Source organism: Rhinoderma darwinii, chromosome 3, assembly GCF_050947455.1.
Source record: "Rhinoderma darwinii isolate aRhiDar2 chromosome 3, aRhiDar2.hap1, whole genome shotgun sequence".
Lineage (NCBI taxonomy): Eukaryota > Metazoa > Chordata > Amphibia > Anura > Rhinodermatidae > Rhinoderma > Rhinoderma darwinii.
Window position 1 is genome coordinate 360,938,818 of NC_134689.1, and position 13,370 is coordinate 360,952,187.

Consider the following 13,370-nt stretch of genomic DNA (forward strand, 5'->3'; position numbering starts at 1 on the left):
GTGCTTGCCATTAATAACATCACGGCGTCCTCTCCTCCGGTAGTTCAATTGTTGCGACATTTAGTGTTGGTGTGTTTGTCGTTGAACGCGTGGGTGGTGGCGGTGCATGTCCCGGGTGTACGGAATTGTATCGCTGATGCTCTTTCTCGCTCGCAGTGGGACCGGTTTCGGCAATTGGCACCGGGAGCGGAACGTCTCGGTTTGGCTTGTCCGGAGCATCTTTGGGATCTGGTATCGGTCCCATAGAACAGCTGTTACAAAGGTCTTTGGCGCGCACGACGTGGAGTGCTTATGCTGCTTGTTGGAGGCAGTGGGAGGAGTGGGGAAGAGAGTTGGGTGACGTCAATACGGATAGAGACAGGTTGGTGGCACTTTTGTACTGGTTAGGGGACGCCTGGGAGGCGGGGTTTTCAGTAGCGAAGGTGAACCGGTTCATATCTGCGGTGGCGTTTGGGTTTAAGTTGCGGGGCTTTCAGGATGTATCGAAGGAATTTCTGGTATCGCAGGCTTTGAAGGGGTTGCGCCGAGGTAGGGTGGAGGCGGATAGTAGAAGGCCGGTGTCGTTTGCTTTGCTTAGCTCGTTGGGCGGTTCATTAGCATCGGTCTGTCGTTCTTCAGACGAAATGGATTTGTTTCGGTTGGCTTTTTCGTTAGCGTTCTTTGGAGCATTTAGAATAGGTGAGTTGGTGTCGCCAAGTACTAAACAGGCAGGGGGGCTGAGATCTGGGGAGGTGAGCCTTTTTGCAGATCGGCTGGAGGTATGGTTGCGTCGATCTAAAACTGACCAAGTAGGAAAGGGTAAACTGATAGTTTTGTTCGCTCTCCCGGGGTCGGTCATGTGCCCAGTAGAGTGCATGCGGGGTTTTACGAGAAACAGTGGGTCTCCAGATTTGCCTTTGTTACGTCATGTGGACGGATCGTTTTTGTCCAGGTTTCAGTTTGGAGCTGTATTTAAAAAATGTTTGACGGCGGTTGGTGTTGCGGCAGGCTCATATTCATCTCATTCCTTCAGGATTGGCGCAGCAACGGAAGCGGGGCGCTGGGGGTTGGATGATGAGGGGGTGAGGCGTATTGGTCGTTGGGAGTCTAAAAGGTTTAAGTCCTATGTCCGCCCCCATATGTTATAATGTTGTTGTTTACGCTTTAAAAATGTTATATGGTGGTGCCTAACTGTGTTTTCCGTTTCAGATTCGCCTCCGTGTTTGGTGTGGTTGATGGGTCATTCGTACGTGCACTGGGGGGCTTTGAGGGCGGACGTCCGCCCGGATGGTCGCCAGTTGCGCATTCCGCGACAGGACGCGGTTGTGCATTGGCTGGGTTTTAGAGGTATGTCATGGAGCAGGGTGTTGGCGGAATTCCAGACATATGCGCGGCTTGATAGGGTTCCGGAGGTCTTAGTATTGCACGTGGGTGGGAATGACTTAGGAGTCCGCCCCTTTCGTGAGTTGGTGCGGGATATCAAACATGATATGTTGTGTTTGTGGGTATCTTATCCCAAGTTGGTGATAGTGTGGTCGGACATAGTCCCAAGAAAGCATTGGCGGTTAGCTAGATCTGTGGAGAGAGTCAATAAGGCTCGCATTAAAGTTAACCGGGCGGTGTCCCGTTTTGTGGCAAGAAACGGGGGCATTTGCGTGAGGCATAGGGATTTGGAGTCAGGAGTGGGGAATTTCTGGAGGAGTGACGGGGTTCATCTGACCGAGGTTGGCATTGATCTTTGGAGCTTGGCGATAGCAGAAGGCATAGAAAGGGCGGTGGTGGTGTGGAGGAACTCACAGGCTTAAGGTGGTCAAGGCCTGTTTCGCTGTGCGGGGGGAGTCCTTGAGGCCAGTCAGTACAAAATGGTGGGGGGGTCGCATCGGGGGTATGCGTCCCCCAAAAAAGGTACATGGTTGAAGACTTCATCGGGTGTTATCCCTTTGAAGTGGTCTTCTGGTAGAAGGTATATCACTTGAAGGCTTCATCGGGTGTTATCCCTTTGAAGTGGACTTCTAGTGGTCGGTATATCACTTGAGGGCTTCATCGGGTGTTATCCCCTTGAAGTGGACTTCTAGTGGTTGGAGCCATCTGCAGAGGTGAACGGTGCTTCCGAGCTGGTTTACGGCTGGAGGTAATTGGTGGTTTGCAGATGGCTAATTCGGTGTGTTCTTAAAAAGGAACATCTGAAGGGGCTTCAAGGACTTCCTCTGCTCGGGTTAATGTTAACGTTAAATTGTTATTTACGATTCTGACCCATGTTGGGTCATGTGAATTATTAGGAGGAATTCTATGGCGGATTCCTAACTAGTTATCCGAATGTTTCGGATTTAAATTGTTTTTATAAAACTGTGAAATTAATAAACGGCTGCTGTGGCCATTTCACATCCAACCTCGGTGTCACGTGTCTTTACTAAAATGGGGGTGGGGGGATAGGATGATCTAAGGTTAACGCACGACTCTACCTAGGCAGGTCAAGAAGAGGCTGGACGCAGCCCGCAGGGATTAAGGGAGGCCGACATGACCGTCCTGGTAGGGAAAGGGTTACTTAGGTGAGGGAGAGTTGGTAGGAGCTGGAGGAGGGACGGGGAGGAGTTAAGGGGGACGGGGGGGCTGTTCTGCGCTTCCCGCTGTTTCTCGGCATTGAGCCGGAAGCAGCGGGAGGAGTAACACAAGAACAGTAAGCTCCCACCCTCCCGCCCTTGGTTTTGTTACTCCTTAGGTCTTATGTACGTCCGTCTATGAGCGTTGTGTTTTATTTGTGTGCTTATTTAACATGTTTTTCTTTTTTCCGGAGTAGGTTCTGTTGTCATGGCAGCTGGCGGGGGGAGTCCTTGAGGCCAGTCAGTACAAAATGGTGGGGGGGTCGCATCGGGGGTATGCGTCCCCCAAAAAAGGTACATGGTTGAAGACTTCATCGGGTGTTATCCCTTTGAAGTGGTCTTCTGGTAGAAGGTATATCACTTGAAGGCTTCATCGGGTGTTATCCCTTTGAAGTGGACTTCTAGTGGTCGGTATATCACTTGAGGGCTTCATCGGGTGTTATCCCCTTGAAGTGGACTTCTAGTGGTTGGAGCCATCTGCAGAGGTGAACGGTGCTTCCGAGCTGGTTTACGGCTGGAGGTAATTGGTGGTTTGCAGATGGCTAATTCGGTGTGTTCTTAAAAAGGAACATCTGAAGGGGCTTCAAGGACTTCCTCTGCTCGGGTTAATGTTAACGTTAAATTGTTATTTACGATTCTGACCCATGTTGGGTCATGTGAATTATTAGGAGGAATTCTATGGCGGATTCCTAACTAGTTATCCGAATGTTTCGGATTTAAATTGTTTTTAGAAAACTGTGAAATTAATAAACGGCTGCTGTGGCCATTTCACATCCAACCTCGGTGTCACGTGTCTTTACTAAAATGGGGGTGGGGGGATAGGATGATCTAAGGTTAACGCACGACTCTACCTAGGCAGGTCATGCACACACCTGTGTTTTTAGCTATTAGATAACTCGTGGCACTGTAGTCAGTGGGAGGTTTCGTAATATACACACCCCTGGCAACTATAGTACTATAACCAGGTATCTAAACATAACCAGATCATCGTTCCATGAGGTTTCCATCTGAGCGCTGGATGTTTGTATACAAAGTGTCACGCTGTGTTTCACGTACTGCTGCTTATATGGTAACCAAAAGGATTATTTTAAAGGGTCACTAAGCCTAGTATCCCTATTCTAATTGGTTTGAATACTGACCACAAATGTGTGCATATCAAGTGAATGGTGATTTAATGTCCCTATGATAACACTGAGAACAGGCAGTAAGTGTTGTCATGGGATCATATGAGTACACAAACTGGAAACTGCATGTCTGTGAAGCCCTGATAAGGGCGGGTTCACACGTGGCGGAATTTCACTTAAATTCCGCTGCGGACACTCCGCAGCGTTAATCCGCAGCGGTGCCGTTTGTCCATTGACTTACACTTTAATTTAGCAGTGTTCGTTTAGACGAGGCGTAAAATTCCGCTGCGGAGCATAGGCTGCGGAGCGGAATTTGGTGTCCGCAGCATGCTCTGTCTGTTGCGGAGCAGTGGCGGACTCATGGCGGAATTTCTCCATTGACTTCAATGGAGAGTCAAAATTCCGCAATGAAGTCCGCAGATCTTATGTGTGCTGCGGAGCGTATTGTTTTTACTACCATGACATTTCTTCATTCTGGCTGGACCTATGTATTTCTAGGTCTACAGCCAGACTGAGGAAGTCAATGGGGCTCCCGTAATGACGGGAGCGTTGCTAGGAGACGTCTGTAAATAGTCACTGTCCAGGGTGCTGAAAGAGTTAAGCGATCGGCAGTAACTGTTTCTGCACCCGGGACAGTGACTACCGATCTCAATATACATGTATCTGTAAAAAACATATAAGTTCATACTTACCGAGAACTCCCTGCGTCTGTCTCCAGTCCGGCCTCCCAGGATGACGTTTCAGTCTAAGTGACGGCTGCAGCCAATCACAGGCCAAGCACAGGCTGCAGCGGTCACATGGACTGGTGCGTCATCCAGGGAGGTCGGGCTGGATGCCGAAAGAGGGACGCGTCACCAAGACAACGGCCGGTAAGTATGAAATTCTTTTACTTTCCCTAGGGAAAGTGCTGTCCCTTCTCTCTATCCTGCACTGATAGGGAGAAGGGAAGCACTTTTCCCGCAGTCCGCAGCAGCTAGTCCGCATCAATTTTCTGCACATTTTGTGCAGATCCGCAGCAGAATCTGCAACGCAGATTCTGTGCGGCATTGATGCGGACAGTTGCGGAGGAAATCCGCCACGTGTGGTCATGCCCTAACTCAGCAAAGATGTGCGCTAATAAAGGTGTTTTGTAGGCTTTACAATGGTCATAAAAAAAACTCCCCATTAGGCCTTATTCACATGAACGTATAATACGTCCGTGCTACGCGCGTGGAAATCACGCGCATCACACGGACTAATGTTAGTGAATGGGGCTGTTCAGACTGTCAGTGAATTTCACGCAGCATATGTGTGCTGCGTGAAATGCACGACATGTCCTATATTTGCCCGTATTTTGCGCAGCACGCACCCATTGAAGTCAATGAGTGCGTGCAAATCGCGCTCGGCACACGGAAGCACTTCCGGGTGCCGCACACGATTCGTGCAACAGTAGTGAAATTAATGAATGAAAACAGAAAAGCACCTCGTGCTTTTCTATTTGTAAACCTAAAACCAGACTGTCATTATGATGGCGGTTGCGCGAAAATCACTTCAGCCACGCACCATATGCTGATGCCACACGGACCTTTTGCGCGCGCAAATGGCAGCGTTTTTTGCACGCGCAAAACGGACACGTCCGTGTGAATAAGGCCTTTATCTTACTGACAGACCCTGTAAGACGTCAACACTTCATTCCCCTTTCACAATGGATCTGAAAGTGCCCATCAATTTGTTGCAAAGGAAACATTTGTACACTTGTGAGTGGCACCTGTGTATAGCGATATATAGACTATATAAAGTTCCTGTTTTGTATGTGATTTGAATGAGAAATCACACTTTCGATGGGAATAACAATTATTTTGAATATATGTGTGCTAATATTTAGTATTTGCTTATTACACAGTAGATTTATGTGTACTTTGATATATATGAAATAATGAAACTATTGATATTCATATGAAATGCCAATTTAACCCTTTCAGGACCGAGCTCATTTTGGCATATTTCCCTTTATGTGGTAATAACTCCGGAATGCTTTTACCTATCAAAGCCATTCTGAGATTGTTTTCTCGTGAGACATTGGACTTTATGATAGTGGAAAAATTTGGTCTATAAATTCAATATTTATCAGTGAAAAACACCAAAATTTTGTGAAAAATTGCAAAAATTTGCATTTTTCTAAATATAAATGTATCTGCTTGTAAGACAGGCAGTTATACCACACAAAATTGTTGCTAATTAACATCCCCCACATGTCTACTTTAGATTGGCATCATTTTTTGAACGTCATTTTATTTTTCTATGACCGTCACAAGGCTTAGAACTTTAGCAGCAATTTCTCACATTTTCAAGAAAATTTCCAAAGGCTATTTTTACAGGGGCCAGTTCATTTGTGAAGCTGCTTTTAGGGCCTTATATATTAGAAACCGCCAAAAAGTCACCCCATTTTAAAATCTTCACCCCTCAAAGTATTCAAAACAGCATTAAGAAAGTTTCTTAACCCTTTAGACGTTTCACAGGAATTAAATCAATGTAGAGGTGAAATGTTAAAATTTATTTTTTTTTTTTTCAGAAATTTTTTTAATCTATTTTTTCTGTAACACAGAAGTTTTTACCAGAGAAATGAAACTCAATATTTAGTGTCCAGATTTTGCAGTTTTTAGAAATATCCCACATGTGGCCGTAGTGTGCTAATGGACTGAAGCACCGGCCTCCGAAGCAAAGGAGCACCTAGTGGATTTTGGGCCTCCTTTTTATCAGAAAATATTTTAGGCTCCATGTCAGGTTTGCAGGGCTCTTTCGGTGCCAAAACAGTGGAAACCCCCCAAAAGTGACCCCATTTGGGAAACTACACCCCTTGAGGAAATTATCTAGGGGTATAGTGAGCATTTTGACCCTGCAAGTTTTTTGCAGAAATTATTGGAAGTAGGCTGTGAAAATTAAAATCGACATTCTTTCAAATAAAATGTAGGTTTAGCTAATTTTTTCTAATTTCCAGAAGGACTAAAGGAGAAAAAGCACTGCAACATTTGTAAAGCAATTTCTCCCGAGTAAAACAATACCCCACATGTGGTAATAAATGGCTGTTTGGACACACGGCAGGGCTTAAAATGAAAAGAGCGCCATTTGGCTTTTGGAGCTCAAATTTAGCAGGAATGGTTTGCAGAGGCCATGTCGCATTTACAAAGACCCTGAGGGGACAAAACAGTGAAAACACCAAAAAAGTGACTCCATTGAGAAAACTACACCCCTTGAGGAATCCATCTAGAGGTGTAGTGAGCAGTGAAAATAAAAAAAATCCTTTTTCTTCAATAAGACGTAGCTTTAGCTCCAAATTTTTAATTTTCTCAACAAATAAAGGAAAAAAAGAACACCAACATTTGTAAAGCAATTTCTCTGGAGTATGGCAATACCCCACACGTGGTCATAAACTGCTGTTTGGGCACACGGCAGGGCTCAGAAGGGAAGGAGCGCCATTTGCTTTTGGTGTACAGATTTTGCTGCATTTGGTTTCTGGTCGCTATGTCGCATTTGCAAAGTCCCTGTGGAACCAAAACAGTGGATCCCCCCCAGAAGTGACCCCATTTTGGAAACAACACCCTCAAGATATTCACCTAGGGGGTGTAGTGAGCATGTTAACCCCACAGGTGTTTTGCAGAAATTCGTGTGCACACGATGTGGGAGAGTGAAAATTTGATTTTTTCCATAGATATTCCAATATGTAGTGCCCGGCTTGTGCCACCATAACAAGACAGCTCTCAATTATTATGCGGTGTTTCCCGGTTTTAGAAACACCCTACGTGTGGCCCTAATCTTTTGCCTGGGCTCAGGAGTGAATGAGTACCATGTAAAATTGAGGCCTAATTTGGCAACATATAAAGTATTGGTTCACAATTGCAGAGGCTTTGATGTGAAATAAAAGAAACCCCTGTGAAGTGACCCCATTTTGGAAACTGCACCCCTCAAGGCATTTATTAAGGGGTGTAGTGAGCATTTTCACCCCACGTGTCTTTTCCATAAATGATTGCGCTGCGGAAGGTACAAATTACAATTTTTCCCTAGATATGCCAATTCATTGTCAAATATGTCGTGCCCAGCTTATGCCACTGGGGTCACACACCTCAAAAATTGTTAAAAGGGTTCTCCCCGGGTATGGCGATGCCATATATGTGGACGTAAACAGCTGTTTGGGCATGCTGTAGGGCTCAGATGGGTGGGAGCGCCATTTGGCTTTTGGAGTGTGGTATTTGCTTGGTAATAGTTTTGTTTGGAGTATCACTGTTGTTTCCGTTTATAATGTGGGGCATATCTGAGCTCGGCAGAGTACATCAGGGGCATAGTTAGGTGGTATAATAATAAGGTAAAAAAAATAATAAAATAATCCATAGATGTGTGTTACGCTGTGATCGATCCTTTCTGCACAGGCCGGTGTCGCACTGATAAATGTCCTTACTTATCCCCCTTTTGGTCCACACTCCGCACCTTTGCAGTTTGGGGAATTTTGCCGGGAAAGTGTTGTCCTGGTATAATACGGGCGCCCTCCCCTTCCTGGTTCCCTAATTTTAGTGCCTTGATACATCGCCTTTTGAAACAGAAGAGACGTTCCCCTCGGACCGGCACAACTGCATATTTTTATTTCCTGGCTTATTGGTGCCTTGACTAATTTTATTTTTTCATAGACGTTGTGGTATGAGGGCTCTTTTTTTACGGAACGAGCTGTAGCTTTTATTGGTACCATATTGGGGTACATGCAACTTTTTGATCACTTGTTATCCTTTTTTTGGGAGGCAAGGTGACAAAAAAACAGCAATTCTGCCATCGTTTTTTAGTTTTTAATATACAGCGTTCACCACGCGTTATAAAGTACATGTTACCTTTATTCTGCGGGTCACTACGATTCCGGCGATACCTAATTTATAGAATTTTTTTATAACTTTTTGCACAATAAAATTACTTTTGGAAAGAGAATGTATTTTTTCTTTCGCCATGTTGTGAGAGCCATAACTTAAATTTTTTCGTCGATGGAGCGGTGTGAGGGTTTGTTTTTTGCGAGACGAGGTATAGATTTTTTAGGTACCATTTTTTAATACATGCGACTTTTTGATCACTTTTTATTTCAATTTTTGGAAAACAGTGACCAAAAAAACAGTAATTATGGCAGTGTTTTTGAGGTTTTTTTTTACGGCGTTCACTGCGCTGGATAAATAACATAATATTTTTATAGTTTAGGTCGTTACGGTCGCAGCGATACCAAATATGTATGGTTTTATTATTTTTTTCAATAATAAATGACTTGATAAGCGAAAAAGGGCGATTGTGTTTTATTTTATTACTTGAAACTTTTATTTTTACTTTTTTTTACACTTTTTTTTTTACACTTTTCTTTAGTCCCAGTAGGGGACTTGAAGTTCCAACTGTTTGTTTGATGTTCTAATACATTGCACTACCTATGTAGTGCAATGTATTGGAACTGTCAGTTGTTCACTGACAGCAAGCCGATCAGGCTCCGCCTCTGGGCGGGGCCTAATCAGCTTTCGTAATGGCAGACAGGAATCCATTGTTAGGGCTCCTGTTGCCATGGTAGCAGTCGCCAGCCTTGCCATCGCGTGGCAAGGCTGCCGATTTGCTACAAACCTCTAGGATGCAGCGATAACAATGGATCGCTGCATCGAAGGGGTTAATGCGAGGAGGAATCAGAGCTAGCTCCGGTTCCTGGCGATAGATCGGGGTGTCCGCTGTAACATACAGCGGACACCAACTGCTGATGATGCCGGCTCAGCTTCTGAGCCGGAAGCTGAGCCGGCGCCATCTTACCGATGGTACCGGAAGCCTCCTGGGCCCCGCCGACGACGGGGCATAGGAGGATTCCATTACTGGCGGACCGGGAGGTAAGTATTAGCCCTCCGATCGCCTTTGCAGCCACCGGCAACCCAGCGATCACGTTGCTGGGGTGCCGGTGGCTATAAACTTCTCACATGCTGCGATCTCTATTGAACGCAGCATGTGAGGGGTTAATCGGTCGGATCGGAGGCTAGCTCCGGTCCTGGCCGATACCTCAGGGTGCCAGCTGTAACATACAGCTGTCACCCTGCGGTGATGTCGCTGGCTCAGCTCCTGAGCCAGCTTCATCTCCATCACGTACAGTTACGTGAAAAGGCGGTAAGACACCAGTTTTAATCACGTAACTGTACGTGATTGGGCGGGAAGGGGTTATCCCACAAAATAAGAAATAAATAAAATACCTTCACTAACTGTTAAAAGGCATTAAATAAATTCTATTTGCACTTAAATCACCATTCGTGTTCTTTCTACAGAGCAGTTTCTGTGGGTGGGCAGCAGCGCTCTTGCTACAACTTCCAGTAACTCTAACCCCCTGTTCTCCGTCACTTGGCAGCGCAGTCTTTCTATACAGCCTGCTGAAAAAAGTAATCCCTGTGCTTAGACAGCCCCAGGATTCTGTACTGGGGATGATATAAAATGCTGGAGCCCCTGCTGACTGGCACACACAGCGCCGCAGAAATACATTGTGACAGCTGTGCATTGCTTGTCAGTGTAGCAGAATGGAGCTGCACTGCGCACACTTCTATTCTCTGCTGACAAGTGCGTAAGAGATACCAGAGAGAATAATGCTCGGTTCACATGAGGATCAATGTGCGGCTCAGTGAACAAGGGAGCTACTGCACATGCGTGTCCACCAGAAGCCAATGCAGTAGGTGGACAAGGAATGCATAGGTAAAATAAACTCCAGGGGGCGCTACCACTGACACCAATGTAATAGAATTCGACAACTTATTTAATGGATTAAAATTGCAAACATATTTAGATTTTAACATTAGGTTAAATGAAATACAATAATTTTTGTGGGATCATGCTTTTAATGGTTAAAAAAACCAACATATGTGTAATCTATGGACTTCGGTTAAGAAGGTTTAAAGTAGCATTCCAGCAAATTTTGTTTTGGACATATAATGCTAGCTCACCAGCAATACTCTAGCAGCGTAATTTGTTTCTTCCTAGGCAGAACGCTTGCTGTCTTGGGGTTATAGCTGACTTAGATCTTTCCTTTATTTATACTTATACTGCATATATTACTTATATTCAATCACTTGCACGTTCCTGTCACCTTCATCTCAAGAACATTTCTAGAATCCGTTTTCATACTGTAGAAACAGCCAAAATGCTCATTGCCGCTCTGATTCACTCTCGTCTTGACTCCGGTCACTTATTACTAATCGATCTTCCCCTTAAAGAGGCTCTGTCACCACATTATAAGTGGCCTATCTCCTATATAAGGAGATGGGCGCTGTAATGTAGGTGACAGTAATGCTTTTTATTTAAAAAACCGATCTTTTTTCACAACGTTAGGAGCAATTTTGGTTTATGCTAATGAGCTTTCTTAATGCCCAAGTGGGCGTACTTTTACTTTCGACCAAGTGGGCGTTGTACAGAGGAGTGCATGACGCTGACCAATCGGCATCATGCACTTCTCTCCATTCATTTACACTGCACTAGCGATATAGATATATCACTATGTGCAGCCTCCTACACAAACCCTAACATTACTAGTGTCCTGATAATGAATAGACATGACCATCCAGCCTGGACGTCATGTGTACTCAGAATCCTGACACTTCTGAATCTTTTCTGTGAGATTCCAGCAACGGATACGAAATCTCGCGAGATTACGAGGTAAACGAGATTTCGTATCCGTTGCTGTAAATCTCACAGAAAAGAGTCAGAAGTGTCAGGATTCTGAGTACACATGACGTCCAGGCTGGATTTCATGTGTATTCATTATCAGGACACTGTAGTAATGTTAGGGCTTGTGTATGTAGCTGCACATAGTGATATATCTATATCGCTAGTGCAGTGTAAATGAATGGAGAGGAGTGCATGATGCCGATTGGTCAGCGTCATGCACTCCTCTGTACAACGCTCACTTGGTAGAAAGTAAAAGTACGCTCACTTGGGCATTAAGAAAGCTCATTAGCATAAACCAAAATCGCTCCTAACGTTGTGAAAAAAGATCGGTTTTTTAAATAAAAAGCATTACTGTCACCTACAATACAGCGCCCATCTCCTTATATAGGAGACAGGGCACTTATAATGTGGTGACAGAGCCTCTTTAATAAACTTTCCCCTCTCCAATCTATCCTCAATGCAGCAGCCAGACTCATCTTTCTGACCAACACCAATGCCTCAACACTTTGCCAGTCACTGCCCTGGTTGCCCATTCCCTTTAGATTACAAGTTTAACTTTTTACTCTCACCCACAAAGCTCTCCACAGTACGGCACTTCCTTACATCTCCTCCCACACCTCTGTCTACCACCCTACTTGGGCTCTACGTTCTGGCAATGATCTAAAATGAACGTCCTCCATAATCCGAACCTCCCATCTCCGAGATTTTTCTCGTGCTGCACCAGTCCTATGGAATGCGCTACCACAGACAATCAGATTAATTCCCAACATCCACCGTTTTAAGCTTTCCCTGAAAACACATCTATTTAGACAGGCCTATAACATTCTCTAATCTGACTCCTTTCCTTTGTCCCCCTATTACATTAGTCATGAGCAGTGGCGTAACTACCGCGGTAGCAGCAGTAGCGGCTGCTACGGGGCCCGGGGCTTGAGGGGGCACGGTGGCGCCGCTAGCAGCCGTTATGGCTACTACAGCGGTAGCGTCGCTACTGTGGGGCCCGCGACGCCGAGCCTTACACAGGCCCTCTCATGCCTGTAGGTGTCGCTAGCACCGGAGGAGGCCCCAGTGCTAGCGGCAGCCAAATACATGTATTAGCACTGAATGGCCGGGCATGTTCCGTGCCTGACCATCCAGTGCCTTACAATGACACTGATTGGCTAGCGGCGCGATGACATCATCGCGCCGCTTCCATGCTTAGAAGGTGCTGATTGGCGGGGCAAGTCATTCTGCCCCGCCAATCAGCGTCATTGGAGGACGCTCGTTCAGCTCCTGCAGACATGCTCAGAAGAGAGCATGTCTGCATCGCCAGTGAACAGCGTGGGAACCCGGAGAATGTGAGTATGTCAAGTTTTTGTTTTTTTTCCCTCATAAAAATGCGAATGGCATTATCTATAGTGGGGGGGGGGGTCATCTTTATGTGGGCTATTATATATAGGGTTCTATATGTGGGGCAGTAGCTACAGGGGGGTCTATAAGTGGGGCAGTAGCTACAGGGGGGGTCTATATGTGGGGGTGTGGGCCACTATATACAGGGGGGTCTATATGTGGGCCACTATATACAGGGGGCTCTATATGTGAGCCATTATATACAGGGGGCTCTATATGTGGGCCACTATATACAGGGGGGGTCTATATGTGGGCCACTATATACAGGGGGGGTCTATATGTGGGCCACTATATACAGGGGGGTCTATATGTGGGCCACTATATACAGGGGTGGGTTACCTGTGGGGCACTAGCAACAGGGTGGCTATATGTAGTGCACAGTCTACAGGGGTGGGCTATATGTGGGACACTATATACAGGGGGAGCTATATGTGAGACACTATGTACAGAGGTGGGCTATACGTGGAGCAATAACTATAGGGGAAGCTATATGTAGGGCAGCACGGTGGCTCAGTGGTTAGCACTATTGCCTTGCAGCTCTGGAGTCCATATGTGGGCACTATCTATAGGGGCTTCTATGTAGGTCACTATCTACAGGGGG